Raw genomic sequence first — 16,394 nt, 5'->3', positions numbered from 1 at the left:
TAGAATTCGAAAATGGGCTACACATTCTTACAAATCTCAAATGGGCTATAAGTTCTCTGCCACACACTTCTGGCCTTACTAAGTTGATGCGTCCCCTAAAAAAATAGAGTTGACGCGTATGCAAGGCTTTGTCAACTTATAGTCAACACACGGTTCTAGCAGCAGTGGCCGTTGGATGTCCATCCAACGGATGCCGTGCTTCTTCTTCAATCTCGGATATTCTGGCTTCACCCACCCAAAACTGATTCCTCCCCCTGACATCTGAGGCGCACCGTTTCGGAAGATGACATGTGGCCCTACTAAGTTGACGTACCAAGGGCTTTGTCAACTTAGTCAATATAAACGATTCTAGCTGAAGTGACCGTACGATGTCCATCCAACGGCCGTAGTGCTTCTTCAACCTCTGGTCTTCTTGCTCCAGCCACCCAAAGCAGCGCCGGTTGTGCCGCCTGCTCCTGCCTCCCGTGGCCGGCTGTGCTGCCGCGGAGGCCTCACCGCCCCCTACTATTCCCACCGCTGGCCAGGCCCTGCGGCGACGGCAGCCTCACACTGTAGCCGAATGAGTGAACCCTCATACTCCTCTCTGCATGGACATCCACTGCCGCGTCTTCACTGGCTCCGCGTCGTCCCCTTCCTAGGCCTCACCGTCATCCACCGCCCTGGTGCTCTCGGCGCGGCATGGTCAACGTGGTCAAGGAACAACTTCCATCAGACGTAGACTGTACGTGGAGATGCTGACAGCTGGGTCCATGGCGGCAGCAAGGAAGTGCCTCCTTATTATGCGGAAAATAATGATTCCTCCACCTGATAGCAGGGACCCACCGGACGGGCCACCAGAATTTTGCGAGAAAAATCGTTTCCCCCTGACTATTGGGACCCACCGGACGGGCCATCGTATTTCATGAAAAACGTTCCCCCCACTGTTAGCTCAGACCCACAGGAAGTGCCTCCTTATTACGCAAAAAAATGAATACTACCTCGGCTAGCTGGGACCCACCTTGCTGGGGAGGCTGACTTGTGGGCCTACTAAGTTGACGGGGATGAAGGGCTTTGTCAACTTAGTCAATATGAATGATTCTAGCTCCAGTGACCGTACGATGTCCATCCAACGGCCGTAGTGCTTCTTCAACCTCTGGTCTTCTTGCTCCAGCCGCCCAAAGCAGCGCCGGTCGTGCCGCATGCTCCTGCCTCCCGTGGCCGGCTGTGCTGCCGCAGAGGCCTCACCGCCCCCTACTATTCCCACCGCTGGCCAGGCCCTGCGGCGACGGCAGCCTCACACCACAGCCGAACCAGTGAACCCTCGTAGTCCTCTCCGCGCGGGCTTCCACTGTCGCGTCGTCACCTTCCTAGGCCTTGCCGTCATCCACCACCGTGGTGCTCTCCGCACGGCGTGGTCAACGTAGTCAAGGAACGACTTCCATCGGAAGAGTACTGTATGTGGAGAGGCTGACAGCTGGGTCCACGGCCATAGCCCAGTTTTTTTGTGATTTGCCAAGTAAGTCGCTTTGTCAGGCCTATTGGGCTGCAAATCTTTCAAGACGAGGAGAGCTTTCATTCGGCTGGCCGAGAAAATGGCCCATTAGTAAAGAGAAATGGGTTGTACATTTTTAAAACACATCAAACCGGCAATTAGTTTCAAATATCTTTTTTTCATTTCAGGATTTTAAATTATATTAATTTTTATGCGTGGAGAATTTGTTGGATTTTATATTGATATACATTTATTTTTAAAATCAGTTTGAATGTGAGTCGAAATTTTGGGATTAAAAACAGTTCAGACCGCACCGAAATATGCAAAATTTCGTATAATTTTTTAACTGTTGCCACAATATGGGCAGTAATGCTAACAAAAAGAATATGGGCTCCAAAAAAACCTTAAGAATTAGCAAATGGGCTGTAAATTATTAGAAATAATGGTAGATGGGCTATATGCTGTTTTCCACAGATTTGAGGCTTTCCTAAAAAAAGGTTGACGCACAAGCACTGACTGTTGGATGTCCATCCAACAGCCGTCGTGCTTCTTCAATCTCTGCTCTTCCTGCTCCACCCGCTCAAACAAGCACCGGCGGGACTCCCTGCTCCCTCTTCCTCGCGGCCGGCTGTGCTTCCGCGCAGGCCTCACCGCCCGACCGTACTCCCATCGCTAGCCTAGCCATCCCTCTACTCACCCACACCTGCTGTTATTCTCCAGCGACGGCAGACGAACCAGTAAACCCTCGTACAGTCGTACTCCCCTCCGCGTGGGAAACAACTGCCGAGTCTTCCCTGCCTCCGTGTCGTCCCCTTCCTAGGCCTCGTCGTCGTCCACCACCCTGGTGCTCTCGGTGCGGCATGGTCAACATGGTCAAGGAACGACTTCCATCGGACATGGACTGTACATGGAGAGGCTGAGAGCTGGGTCCACGGCCGCAGCAAGGAAGTGCCTCCTTATTATGCAGAAAATAATGATTCCTCCACCTGACAGCTGGGACCCACCGGACGGGCCACTGTATTTCGCGAAAAAAACGTTCCCCCCTGACTGCTGGAACCCACCAGCTACATCTTCGCATGCAAGGAAGTGCGTCCAAAAAAAAAACAATTCGCCCCCTGACTGCTGGGACCCACCAGCTCCATCTTCGCAGGCAAGGAAGTGCCTGACAGTCGGGACCCACCTGGTCGAAGCGTATGTAGGGTTGTCATTCTGGTCGCGAACGTGTACGTACATACTAGTCGATGTAGAGGCACACACGTGTTGTAGTAGAGGCACACACGTAGCTTGTACACGTGTGTACAGCGGCCAGGGTGCAAGAAAGAAAACACATCCACGTATGTGTACATACAGGCGAAGTCTCGAACGCCTACTCGCGCATACGTACGGCCAGGGCTCATATACATGGCTGGGTCGGAGCGGAGAAACAGCGTCGTCGTCGTGTTCATGGGGAGGCAACGGAATGCGTCGTGTTCATGGGGAGGCAACGGAATGCGTCGTGTTGATGGGGAGGCAACGAAATGCGTGGGAGCCAACCGGCTGGGTCAGAACGGAATGCGTGGTCGTGTTCATCGGGAGGGCTTGGACGGAACAGGCGATGGAAACGAGGCCTGGCATACCGCAAAACGGATGAAACGGCCTTGTGTTCGACCGGCCACGTTCGAAACAGGATCCTGTTCATCGGGAGGGGTCTGGCGTACCGCAAAACAGAGGAAACGGACCTCCTACGGTCGAAACGGGGGTCCTGTTGATCGGGAGGGGTGTAGCGTACCGCAAAACAGAGGAAACGGACTTGTGTTAGAGCGCTAAGGACGAAACGGGGGTCCTGTTCATCGGGAGGGGTGTGGCGTACCACAAAACGGGACTCCACGGGATACTGTTCATCTCCACCGTCAACCCCCTCCAGCCTCCACGAGCTACTGTTCATCCACCGTCGACCTCCTCCAGCCTCCACCTGCGACTGTTCATCCACGGGCTCCTGTTCATCCAGCCTCCACCGCGCGCTACTCCACCGGCTACTGTTCAACCAGCCCTCTCCACGGGCTCCTGTTCAACCACCCCTCCACGGGCTACTGTTCATCCTGCCCTCCACCGTCTACTGTTCATCCTGCCCTCCACGGGGTGGTCCTATTCATCCAACCCTCCACGGGGTCCTGTTCATCCAGCTCCAGCCGGCTCGATCGATCGGGGTCCTGTTCATCCAGAGGCAACACCTCGGGGTCCTGTTCATCCACCCCCACTGGGAACTGTTCATCCAACCCCCCCCCCCCGCAACGCTCACTGTTCATCCAGAGGCAGTATCGATCGGCTTCAGTTAGCAGCAATAGCGAAGGAATCGCTCGATCGGGTTCAGTTAACAGCCATCGATCGATCGCTCGGGTTCAGTAACGTGTAGCCTGCAGTGCAATTGCTCGGGTTCAGTTAGATCCCAACGCCTTGCTCGGGTTCAATTAGAGCCAACGCCTCGCACACACGTGCGTACGTGTACGAGAGAAGCGCGCATCGCTCGGCCCCCGACCTCCCACCGTAAACGGGAACTCCCCGAAATTTTCCTCCCCCTCGCTTCTACCACGGTTTTTTCCGTCATGGAATGTCATGCAGCTGCGTCTCCAGCCCGGCCAGGACGAAAAGCCAATTTTCTGTCATTATTTTTTGTCATAGAAGTAGGAGTCCACCACATCTATGATGATACCGGGTTTTGTCACAATTATCATCATAGAAGTGTCATATGTATGACAGAAAAAAAATTCGTTGGGCCCAAAATGTCACGGATGTGTCTTTTTTTTTGTAGTGCAAGCTCCAGATCCATCGTGTTGTCGTGCTGTAATGTGGATCGAACTTTCTTAGCGGTGTCATGGGTCTTAATGACCGACGAGCTATTCGGCTTGATGAGAGCGTTCTATACCTTGGCTGCTAGGGCCACGGTCTGCTCCTTAGTACGAAGGGAGCACTCCATATTTCCATTTACTGTGATGACGCGCACGGTCTGGGCATTTTGAGCTTTACATGAGCATAATGTGGGACTATATTGAAGCGAGCGAAAGCGGATCATCCAAGAAGTGCATCATAACCACTGCGGAAAGGGACGATATCGAAGATCAATTCTTCATTTCGAAAGTTATCTGGAGAGCCGAATACCACATCCAGTGTTAAGGAGCCCGTACAGCAGGCCTCTATGCCAGGTATCACTCCTTTAAAGGTAGTGTTACTAGGCTTGGTTCTTGACGGGACAATATCCATCTTACAGACATTGTCTTGGTAAATCAAGTTGAGATTGCTGCCGCCGCCATAAGGACTCTAGTGAGATGGTATCCGTCGATGATGGGATGGAGTACCAAGGCCGTCGAACCTCCATGATGGATACTAGTTGGGTGGTCCCTGCGATGGAAGGTTATCAGACAAGCCGACCATGTGTTGAATTTTTGGGCAACAGGCTCTACGGCGTAGACGTCCCTTAGTGCGCGCTTGCGCTCCCTCTTGGGGATGTGTGTGACATATATCGTGTTCAATATTTTCACCTAGGGGGGGAATTCTTCTAACCCCCTATGTTCGAAGGGCGGGGCTCAACATCGTCCTTGCTTTGAGGTCCTTTCCCCTTATGTTCGATATTTAATTTACTGGCCTATTTAAAATCCCAGCAGTTTCTGTTGGTGTGGTTGGCAGGCTTGTGAGGGGTGCCATGAATCTGGAAAGGCCTAGCTAATATGTTGTCCAAATTGGATGGACCGTCTCTATTTCCTTTGAATGTCTTCTTCCACTGACGGTTGATACGTCCATTTTGCATCAAGCCTTTATATCGATATTTATTGCATTATGGGGTGTTATTACACATTACGTCACAATACTTATGCCTTTTATCTCTTATTTTACAAGGTTTCCATGAAGAGGGAGAATGCCGGCAGCTGGAATCCTAGGTTGGAAAAGGAGAAAATATTAGAGACCTATTCTGCACAACTCAAGAAGTCCTGAAACTCCATGAAAGTTAGTTTTGGAATATATTAAAAATATTGGGCGAAGAAAGCACCAGAGGGGGCACGCCCTACCCCCCCCCCCCCCCCCCCCGAGCGCGCCCCCAGCCTCATGGGCCACCTGGAAGCCCCCCGATGCCCATCTTCTGGTATAAGATGTCTTTTGCCTTGGAAAAAATCATAAAGAAGCTTTCGGGACGAAGCGCCGTCGTCTCGAGGTGGAACCTTGGTGGAACCAATCTAGGGCTCTGGCAGAGCTGTTCTGCCGGGGTAAAATCCCTCCGGGAGGGGGAAATCGTCACCATCGACCCTCTCATCGGGAGTGGGTCAATCTCCATCAACATCTTCACCAGCACCATCTACTCTCAAACCCTGGTTCATCTCTTGTATCTGATCTTTGTATCAAAACCTCAGATTGGTACTTGTGGGTTGCTAGTAGTGTTGATTACTCCTTGTAGTTGATGCTAGTTGGTTTATTCGGTGGAATATTATATGTTTAGATCATTTATGCACATTAATACCCCTCTGATTATGAACATGAATATGATTTGTGAGTAGTTATGTTTGTTCCTGAGGACATGGGAGAAGTCTTGTTATAAGTAGTCATGTGAATTTGGTAAGGAAGGCATTCGGAAGTAATAAGTAGATGATGGGTTGCTAGAGTGACAGAAGCTTAAACTCTAGTTTATGCGTTGCTTCGTAAGGGGCTGATTTGGATCCATATGTTTCATGCTATGGTTAGATTTACCTTAATTCTTCTTTTGTTGTTGCGGATGCTTGCGCCGGGGGGGGGGGGGGGGGTTAATCATAAGCACCGGTCCACTGACATATCAAATTATGAAAGTAACGAACGCGAATCATATGAGCATGATGAAAACTAGCTTGACGATAATTCCCATGTGTCCTTGGGAGCGCTTTACTTTATATAAAAGTTCTTCAGGCTTTTCCTTTGCTACAAAAAGGATTGGACCATGTTGCTGCACCTTGTTTACTTTTTTTTACATTTTACCCGTTATGAATTACCTTATCACAAAACTATCTGTTACCGATAATTTCAGTGCTTGCAGAGAATACCTTCAGAGAATACCTTACTAAAAGCTGCTTGTCATTTTCTTACGCTTCTAGTTGGTTTCCACACTCTTACTTACAGAAAGGACTATGATAGATACCCTATACTTGTGGGTCATCAAGACACTTTTCTGGCGCCATTGCCGGGGAGTGAAGCGCTTATGGTAGGTGGAATTTGGTAAGGAAAAATTTATATAGTGTGCTGAAATATACTGTTAGTTGTTACTATGGAAAATAATCCTTTGATGGGCATGTTCGGGGGATCATCACCACGAACAGTAGAGCAAAGAGTTGCTCCTCAACCTACTGAACCTACTGAAAATGTTTACTTTGAAATTCCTTCGGGTATGATAGAGAAACTGCTAGCTAATCCTTTTACAGGAGATGGAACATTACATCCCGATATGCACCTAATCTATGTGGATGAAGTTTGTGGATTATTTAATCTTGCAGGTATGCCCAAGGATGTTATCAAGAAGATGGTCTTCCCTTTATCTTTGAAGGGAAAGGCATTGACATGGTTTAGGCTATGTGATGATATTGGATCATGGAACTACAACCGACTGAAATTTGAATTTCATTAGAAGTTTTATCCTATGCATTTGGTTCATCGTGATCTTAATTATATATTTTGGCCTCGCGAAGGAGAAAGTATCGCTCAATCTTGGGGGAGGCTTAAGTCAATGTTATATTCATGCCCCAATCATGAGCTCTCAAGAGAAATTATTATTCAAAAAATTTATGCTCGGCTTTCTCTCAATAATCGCTCCATGCTCCATACTTCTTGTACTGGTTCTTTTATGATGAAGACTATTAAATTCAGATGGGATTTATTGGGAAGAATTAAATGCAACTCTGAAGATTGGGAACTCGAGAAGGTATGGAGTCATGTATAACACCTACGTTTGATTGTGTTAAGTCTTTTATGGATACCAATGCTTTTCGTGAATTTAGCACTAAATATGGACTTGACTCTGAGATACTAGCTTCTTTCTGTGAATCATTTGCTACTCATGTTGATCTCCCTAAGTAGAAGTGGTTTAAATATCATCCTCCCATTGAAGTAAAAGTAGTTGAACCTATTAAAGTTGAAGAAAAGACTATCACTTATAATGTTGATCCTATTGTTCCTACCACTTATATTAAGAAACCACCTTTCCCTGTTAGAATAAAGGATCATGCTAAAGCTTCCACTGTGGTTCGTAAGAGTAATGCTAGAACAGCTACACCCTCTGAGAAAATTAAAGTTGAACCTAGTATTTCTATGGTTAAGGATCTCTTGGTTGATAATATTGATGGGCATGTTATTTACTTCCGTGTTGAAGCAGCTAGAATTGCTAGACCCAATACTAAAAATAAACATATGCCTGTTGTTGGCATGCCTGTTGTTTCTGTTAAAATAGGAGATCACTGTTATCTTGGCTTATGTGATATGGGTGCTAGTGTCAGTGCAATACCTTGTACTTTATATAAAGAAATTATGCATGATATTGCACCTGCTGAGATAGAGGATATTGATGTTACTATTAAGCTTACCAATAGAGATACTATTTCACCAGTTGGGATTGTTAGAGATGTTGAAGTCTTGTGTGGGAAAATGAAATATCCTACTAATTTTCTTATTCTTGCTTCTGCACAAGATGACTTTTGTCCCATTATATTTGGTAGACCCTTCTTGAATATTGTTAATGCTAAGATTGACTGCAAAACTGATATTGTTACTGTTGGTTTAGGGGATATGTCTCATGATTTTAATTTTGCTAAATTTCGTAGATAATCCCATGATAAAGAATTGCCTAGTGAAGATGAAATTATTGGTCTTGCTTCTATTGCCATTCCTCCTAATGATCCTTCAGAACAATATTTGCTAGACCATGGAAATGATATGTTTATGAATGAAAGAAGGGAAATAGATGAAGTATTCTTTAAACAGGGACCTATTTTGAAACACAACTTGCCTGTTGGAATTCTAGGGGATCCTCCTCCACCCAAGGGTGATCCCATGTTTGAGCATAAACCATTACCTAATACTCTTAAATATGCTTATCTTGATGAAAAGAAGATATATCCTATTATTATTAGTGCTAACCTTTCAGAGTAGGAAGAAGAGAAATTATTGAAAAATCTGAAGAAGCACTGTGCTGCTATTGGATATACTCCTGATGATCTTAAGGGCCTTAGTCCCACTCTATGCCAGCACAAAATAAAATTGGAGAAATACGCTAAACCGGTTGTTGATCACCAATGATGGTTAAATCCTAAGATGAAAGAAGTGGTAAGAAACGAAATACTAAAGCTTCTGGAGGTAGGTATAATTTATCCTCTTGCTGATAGTCAGTGGGTAAGTCCTGCCCATTGTGTCCCTAAGAAGGGAGGTACTACTGTTGTTCCTAATCATAAAGATGAATTGATCCCACAAAGAATTGTTACAGGTTATATAATGGTAATTGATTTATAGAAATTAAATAAAGCTAATAGAAAGGATCATTACCCTTTACCTTTTATTGATCAAATCCTAGAAAGATTATCCAAACAAACACATTTTTGCTTTCTAGACGGTTATTCTGGTTTCTCTCAAATACCTATGTCAAAAGAGGATCAGGAAAAGACCACTTTTATTTGCCCTTTCGTTACCTTTGTTTATAGACGTATGCCTTTTGGTTTAAATAATTCACCTGCTACCTTTCAAAGATGTATGACTGCTATATTCTCTGACTTTTGTGAAAAGATTGTTGAGGTTTTCATGGATGGTATCTCCGTGTATGGAACTTATTTTGATGATTGCTTAAGCAACCTTGATCGAGTTTTGCAGAGATGAGAAGAAACTAATCTTGTCTTGAATTGGGAGAAGTGCCACTTTATGGTTAATGAAGGTATTGTCTTGGGGCTTAAAATTTCTGAAAGAGGTATTGAAGTTGATAAAGCTAAAGTTGATGCTATTGAAAAGATGTCGTGTTCTAAGGACATTAAAGGTATAAGAACTTTCCTTGGTCATGCTGGTTTTTATGGGAGGTTCATTAAAGACTTCTCAAAAATTTCTAGGCCTCTGACAAATCTCTTACAAAAAGATGTTCCTTTTGTCTTTGATGATGATTGTGTAGAAGCATTTGAAATACTTAAGAAAGCCTTGATTTCTACACCTATTGTTCAGCCACCTAATTGGAATTTACCCTTTGAAATTATGTGTGATGCTAGTGATTATGCTGTAGGTGTTGTTCTAGGACAAAGAGTTGATAAGAAATTAAATGTTATCCAATATGCTAGTAAAACTATAGATAGTGCCTAGAGAAAATATGCTACTACTGAAAACGAATTTTTAGCCGTTGTATTTGCTTGTGTTAAATTCAGACCTTATTTTGTTGATTCTAAAGTAACTATTCACATTGATCGTGCTGCTATTAAATAGCTTATGGAGAAGAAAGATGCTAAACCTAGACTTATTAGATGGGTTCTCTTGCTACAAGAATTTTATTTGCATATTGTCGATATGAAGGGAGCTGAGAACCCCGTTGCAGACAACTTGTCTAGGTTAGAAAATGTTCTTGATGACCCACTCCCTACTGATGATAGTTTCCCTGATGTACAATTAGCAGTCATAAATGCTTCTCATGCTGCTCCATGGTATGCTGATTATGCTAATTACATTGTTGCTAAATTTATACCACCTAGTTTCACATACCAGCAAAAGAAAAAGTTTTTCTATGATTTAAGACATTACTTCTGGGATGACCCACACCTTTATAAAGAAGGAGTAGATCGCGTTATTAGACGTTGTGTACCAGAGCATGAACAGGAATAGATCATACGCAAGTGTCACTCCGAGGCTTATGGAGGACTCCGCGCTGGAGATAGAACTGCACATAAGATATTGCAATCCAGTTTTTATTGGCCTACTCTTTTTTCAAAGATGCCCATAAGTTTTTCTTGTCTTGTGATGAATGTCAAAGAATTGGTAATATTAGTAGACATCAAGAAATGCTTATGAACTATTCACTTGTTATTGAACCATTTGATATTTGGGGCTTTGCTTATATGGGACCGTTTCCTTCCTCTAATGGGTATACACATATTTTAGTTGCTGTTGATTACGTTACTAAGTGGGTAGAAGCTATTTCAACTAGTAGTGTTGATCATAACACCTCTATTAAGATGGTTAAAGAAGTTATTCTTCCGAGGTTTGGAGTCCCTAGATACTTAATGACTGATGGTGGTTCACATTTGATTCATGGTGCTTTTCATAAAATGCTTGCTAAGTATGATGTTAATCATAGGATTGCATCTCCATACCACCCACAGTCTAGTGGTCAAGTAGAACTGAGTAATAGAGAGATTAAATTAATTTGGCAAAAGACTGTTAATATGTCTAGAAAGAATTGGTCCAAGAAACTTGATGATGCATTATGGGCCTATAGAACTACATATAAAAATCCTATGTGTATGTCTCTATATAAAATGGTTTATGGAAAAGCATGTCACTTACCTCTCGAACTAGAACATAAGGCATATTGGGACATTAAAGAGCTCAATTATGATTTCAAACTTGCCAGTGAGAAGATACTATTTGACATTAGCTCACTTGATGAGTGGAGAACCCGGGCCTATGAGAATGCCAAACTGTTTAAAGAAAAAGTTAAAAGATGGCATGACAAAAGGATACAAAAGCGTGAGTTTTAATGTAGGTGATTATGTTCTGTTACACAAGTCTCATTTAAGATTTTTTGCAGGAAAACTCCTCTCTAAATGGGAAGGTCCTTACGTTATCGAGGAGGTCTAGCGTTCCGGTGCCATAAAAATCAACTACTTCAAAGGCACAAATCCGAAGGTGGTGAACGGTCAAAGAATCAAACATTATATCTTAGGTAATCCCATAAATGTTGAAACCAATTTTATTGACACCGTAACCCCGGAGGAGTACATAAGGGACACTTTACAGAACATTTCAGACTCCGAAAAGGAAGAGGTATGCGGTAAGGTAAGTAAACCGAATCCAAAACAGTTCTAATATCAGTTTTTCTCTGTTTTGGAATATTAAAAAATAGTAAAATGAGAAGTAGTCTGAAAGGGACACGAGGCATCCACGAGGGTGGAGGGCGCGCCCTACCCCCTGGGCGTGCCCCCTGCCTCGTGGGCACCTCGTGTGCCCTTCGGACTCCTTTCTCTTGCACGATATTTCTTTTGGTCGATAAAAAATCATTATATAATCTCCCGAAAGTTTTGACCACCGTACCATGACAAAATCCTCTATTTTTTTGAGTTGTTTGTGCCGCAGACTAGAGTAATATGTCGTCCCAGGATTCGGAGGGAGAAAGCTATGTGTCCGATTACCTTGTAGACCCTAAGGTCTATGGGGACTTGGAGCATTGTGGTTTGACCATGGAGGAATAAGAAGACTATGATCCTAGGGGAAATTAGGAGAAGAGCTCAGATGAAAATGAAGTCCCATTACCTCAACCTGGGGACATGCATGTGGAGTTCAAAAAGTCAAGGCTCCCTGATAGAGCAAAGAAACCTAAGATCGAGTTTATCCCTCATCGTCTCTTGCAGGAGAACAAACAGGAACTATGCAAAAAGATATTAAGCCTTGAGCAGGAGATCGATGACCTAAGGGAGAAAAATTCTATCCTCAAGTGTAAATTAAGGAAGAAGCCTACGTCATCAACAACTCCATCATCACCACCTCCGAAGAAAGAGACATAAACACATGGGTATGGGCACTCCCCTTGGCAACTGCCAAGCTTGGGGAGGTGCCCCGGTATCGTATCACCACCACACTTCTATCTTTACCATTTTTCTTAGTTTGATCCTTTTGGTTATATCTTGATCTAGTAGAATAAAGTTTAGTATGATCTAGCTTTCAGTTTTTGTGTTGATCCTTATCTATGTAATCAACTCCGTGAGCTATATATAATAAAGATTAATCTTGAGTGGAGGGCTTGGTTATTTTGCTATGATCTTGAGGGTATTAAAGAAAAAAGAAAGAATAAAAAGAAATAAAGATATCATATTGATCTAATGGAGAGTAATGACTTCACATATAAAGAGTTTGATGAATAAAAGTTGTTGAGAGTTGACAAACATAGTTTTGGTCATCGTTGTAATTAATAGGAAGTAATAAAGAAAGAGAGGTTTTCACATATAAATATACTATCTTGGACATCTTTTATGATTGTGAGCACTCATTAAAATATAAAATGATAAAAAGTTGATGTTGGACAAGGAAGACAACATAATGGGTTATGTTTTCTTATATCCAAAATAAATTATATTGTCATGGATCATCCAACATGTTGAGCTTACCTTTCCCCCTCAAGCTAGCCAAATTCTTTGCACCAAGTGGAGATACTACTTGTGCTTCCAAATATCCTTAAACCCAGTTTTGCCATGAGAGTCCACCATATCTACTTATAGATTGAGTAAGATCCTTCAAGTAAGTTATCATTGTTGCAAGCAATAAAAATTGCTCTCTAAATATGTGTGATCTATTAGTGTGGAGAAAATAAGCTTTATACGAGCTTGTGATATGGAAGAAATAAAAGTGACAGACTGCATAATAAAGGTCGCTATCACAAGTGGCAATATAAAGTGACGTTCTTTTGCATTAAGATTTTGTGCATTCAACCATAAAAACACATGACAACCTCTGCTTCCCTGTGCGAAGGGCCTATCTTTTATTTTTGTCTTATACCATATACAAGAGTCATGGTGATCTTCACCTTTCCTTTTTACACTTTATCCTTTGGCAAGCACTATGTGTTGGAAAGATCCTGATATATATATATATATATATATATATATATATATATATATATATATATATATATATATATCGAATTGGATGTGGGTTTTCATAAAGCATTACTGTTGACGTTACCCTTGAGGTAAAAGGTTGGGAGGCAAAGCTATAAGCCCCTATCTTTCTCTGTGTTTGATTAAAACTTCATACCCATATGTATTGCGTGAGTGTTAGCAATTGTGAAAGACTAAATGATAGTTGAGTGTGTTGACTTGCTGAAAAGCTCTTATATTGAATATTTTCGATGTTATGATAAATTGCAATTGCTTCAATGACTAAGATTATAGTTTGCTAGTTTTTCAATGAAGTTTCCGATTCATACTTTACATTGTGAATAGATTTTTACTTCAGCATAAGAAATCATATGACAATATATATATTATTCTAGGAATGATCATGACGCCCTCATGTCCGTATTTTATGTTATTGACACCTCTGTGTCTAAACATGTGGACATATTTTTCGATATCGGCTTCCGCTTGAGGACAAGCGAGGTCTAAGCTTGGGGGAGTTGATACGTCCATTTTGCATTATGATTTTATATCGATAGTTATTGCATTACGGTTTGTTATTACACATTATGTCACAATACTTATGCCTCTTCTCTCGCATTTTACAAGCTTTACATGAAGAGGGAGAATGCCGGCAGTTGGAATCCTGTCACGACCCGATTTTTCCAGACATTGATTTCCAGAAAATGGCCGTCGTGCTCACCAGCCCCAGGATTACTGTTAGCTGATGAGGCACCAACTTGATACAGAAATTCCAAGCAAAAATACAAAATATGTAGTACAAGACCATTCTGGCCTGTGAGTACAACAATTGGGTTTCTAGTGGTCGATGGCGGAAGCGGTTTGTGAGTCATCAGTGTCTATGGGACTCCATTTCCCACAAGAACAGCTGACCAGGTCAACTCCTATCTTCGCGAGGCTGCTATCACCGTTGCTTAGTTTCCGGGGCTGTCACCGCAACGCTCCTCTCCAAGCAGAAATCTGGCCAAGACAATAGCCAGGGACAAGCCAGTGAGTACTTTGAATGTACTCGCAAACATTATGAACACGGGGATAATATAATTGATAATCATGCACTGAAAATTCTATGATCACATCGTCAGTCATAAATAAAACATCTTTTATGCATGCAAGCAGGTTGTTTATATGCAACATGAATAAGCAATAATGGAGTGGGGAATAAAATGCCGCAGTCGGGTGTCTGAATGACACCACCTAAAGGGCTTATAAAGTAAATAAATAACAAGCAATGCCACAGTCGGGCGTCTCAGTGACACCACATAAAGGGCTTATAAAATAAATAGATAACAAGCAATGCCACAGTCGGGCGTCTCAGCGACACCACATAAAGGGCTTATAAAATAAATAAATAATAAGCAATGCCATAGTCGGGCGTCTCAGCGACACTACATAAAGGGCTTATAAAAAATAAATAACAAGCAATGCCACAGTCGGGCGTCTCAGCGACACCACATAAAGGGCTTATAAAATAAATAAATAACAAACAATGCCACAGTCGGGCGTCTCAGCGACACCACATAAAGGGCTTATAAAACAAATAATCACAATGAATATCCAGGAGGTAGAACCGTCCCAGGGATACTCAATGATATAATGGGTTAGTCCAAAATAATAATAACCATAATCTTCACAAGTCACAATCCAAGTTCTGGTTTTATCAATTTTCTCCTCCGAAGACCGACACTAAGACCAACCCTTGACCCATCCCAGACTATAATCCTTAACCATGGACACGGCTATTCGAATAGGTTTAATCTCTGCAGAGGGTGTAGTCTTTACCCACGAGTAACGGATTACTTTAGTCCATCGGGACTAATTCCGTCTACGGCCTTTTAGTTGAAAACACGCCTAGCTTGCACACACCAGCTTAACTCATCGGTGTCTGGAATCACCCACGACACTTGTTAAGCAAAATTCTAAGTGGGGAGGCTACAACCTCGCATAGCATGGGATCAAATTTATATCGCGCGCTCTAAGGGGTGGCCTCCCCTCTCGGTCCCAACCGGAAACACCCATGCCCCCTGACCAGGTGGCATGCCTACCGGCTACAACCGACATCTTCCACCATGGCCTCTCTGTACGGTGTGTGCTGGAAAAGGGGTCGACGACTTACTGAACCGTACCCTACCTGCGGCAGGGACGAGTGGTAGTACGAGGCAAATATGGGGGTTACTAGAACAAGACTCGATCTACGGCCGACTCTGGAGGCTTATAAGTTCCCTGCATGACATGTATATCAAATATATTTCAACCGACGAAATCACCACCCATTATACCTTACTATGCCATACCGGACATAACCGTCCCGACGGGGACCGGCGACAAGCTCACTCCTACCCAAGGCAGAGGCTTTCCCGGATTCCTTTCCGGCATGCATGCAAGGCACAGGAGGAGGATTACCATCACAAGTATATTCATTTCCAACAGCAAGGAAATCACTAGTATGCCTTCATGCAAATGATCACATCGCCACATAAAATAACGAGTTCTCCGAAATGAGATGGTGTTATAAACGAGTCAACTAACACACCAAAAATATTATGCCGGGGTTCAGAATGCTTGCCTTCATGGTGTGGAAGGGCAAGGTGCACTCCAAATCTTTTGAAAGCTTTCTTCTCTTCCAAAATCCTATTCTCAAAAATATGCAATTAACACATATTTCAAAAACAGTACAAAAAAAGTTGTTTGGAAAATTTTCAAATAAATCTCAAAATAAACTAGACAGAATTTGAGGGATGTAGGAAAAAGAATCAACTTATTTGGAGTTTTATTTAAAAAGTTAAGCTTAGTCAAAGTTTTGGTCAAAATCTGTTATTTAAAATTAAAACAGAAAAAGAAAAACGTTTCGAATATACGTACACGTCGAAGGCGTATTCTGGAAACGCGCCTCCACTTATCCAGCGTGGACCGAGCGTGTGTCACTGACAGTGGGCCCGCCTGGCCCACTGGTCAGGTTTGACTAGTCCACCTTCCCTCCTCTTCCTCTGCCCGAGAGGGAGCGGAACTCCGGCGACGCTCGCCGGCGAACGGCGGCGCCGTTCGAGAAGCAGAGGTCACCCGCGGGC

Source organism: Triticum urartu, chromosome 4A, assembly GCF_056163025.1.
Source record: "Triticum urartu cultivar PI428250 chromosome 4A, HENAU_Tu73, whole genome shotgun sequence".
Lineage (NCBI taxonomy): Eukaryota > Viridiplantae > Streptophyta > Magnoliopsida > Poales > Poaceae > Triticum > Triticum urartu.
Note: the sequence above shows the minus strand (reverse complement) of the source record.